At 36.1% G+C, this 1,367-nt stretch overlaps 1 non-coding gene across 1 annotated transcript; it reads right to left on the bottom strand.

Moving 5' to 3' along the window:
* Positions 1-242: 242 nt before the first annotated feature.
* Positions 243-349, bottom strand: LOC115943596 (U6 spliceosomal RNA). Its single transcript, XR_004078193.1, has one exon. It is a non-coding gene; the product is annotated as a U6 spliceosomal RNA (small nuclear RNA).
* Between the last annotated feature and the right edge of the window lie 1,018 nt (positions 350-1,367).

Here is a 1,367-nt window from a genome sequence, read left to right as displayed (position 1 = left end):
AGAACTTACTCATCTTGCTTAACTGAAACTTTATGCTCATTGATTAGCATACTCCCCGTTTCCCCCTGTCCCCCAGCCTCAGCCAACCACCATTCTACTCTGACTCTATGAATTTGACTATTTTAGATACCTCATATATTTGTCTTTCTGTGACCGCCTTATTTCATTTAGCAGAATGTCCTCAAGGTTCATCCATATTGTCGCATTTTGCAGGATTTCCTTTTTTGTGTGGCGTTTCTTTAAAAAATATGGAACAGTTCACAAATTTGCATGCCATCCTTGTGCAGGGGCCATGCTCATCCTCTCTGTGAAGGGCCAGTTTTTGTACATGTACTGCTGAAATGAGCATCCTTCTTTTTAATGCTGAATAATATTCCATTGCATGTATATACCACATTTTCTTTATTCATCTGTCAATGGACATTTAGGTTGTTTCCACATCTTGGCTGTTGTGAATAGTGCTTCCATGTACATGGGAGTGCTAGTACCTCTTCGAGACCCTGACTTCAGTAATTGTGGATAAATACTCAGAAATGGGATTATTAGATCATATGGTAATTCTATTTTTAATTTTTTGAGAAACCTCCATACTGTTTTCCATAACGACTGCACTATTTTGCATTCCCACCAACAGTATACAGGGGTTCAGATTTCTTTACATCTTTGCCAACCCTCATTGTCTTTTTTTTTTTTTAAAAGCCATCCCGACAGGTGTGACGTGGTTATCTCATTATGGTTTTGATTTACATTTCTCTGATGATTAGTAATTTTGAGCATTTTTTCATATATCTGTTGTTCCATTTGTATGTCTTCTTCGGAGAAATGTCTGTTCAAGTTCTTAGCCCATTTTCTACAAAACACTGATGAAAGAAATTAAAAATCCAAACAAATGGAAAGACACCCAATGTTCATAGATCAGAAGACTTAATATTGTTCAAATGTCCATATTTCCCAAAGCAATCTACAGATGCAGTGCAATCCTATCAAAATCCCACTGGCTTTTTAAAAAATAGAAATAGAAGGAACCAATCCTGAAATTCATATGGGACCACAAAAGGCAATGAACAGCGAAGTCAATCTTGAGAAAAAAGGACAAAGTTGGAGGCATAATTCTTCCTTATTTCAAAATATATTACAAAGCTACAGTAATCAAAATGGTATGGTACAGATATAAAAGTAGACACATAGACCAGTGGAACAGAATAGAAAGCCTGGAAATAAATCCATGTATATATGGTCAACTGATTTTTGATGAGGGTGCCATAAATTCACTATGGGGAAGTAATAGTCTCTTCAACAAGTGGTATTGGCAAAACTGGATATCCACATGCAAAATAATTAAATTAGACCCTTATCTTACACCTTAC

The sequence above is a fragment of the Leptonychotes weddellii genome, chromosome X (assembly GCF_054177405.1).
Source record: "Leptonychotes weddellii isolate Sample4059 chromosome X, ASM5417740v2, whole genome shotgun sequence".
In the NCBI taxonomy this organism is placed as follows: Eukaryota; Metazoa; Chordata; class Mammalia; order Carnivora; family Phocidae; genus Leptonychotes; species Leptonychotes weddellii.
The sequence above is the reverse complement of the archived record's forward strand: the minus strand, read 5'-3'. Positions and strand labels throughout refer to the sequence as shown.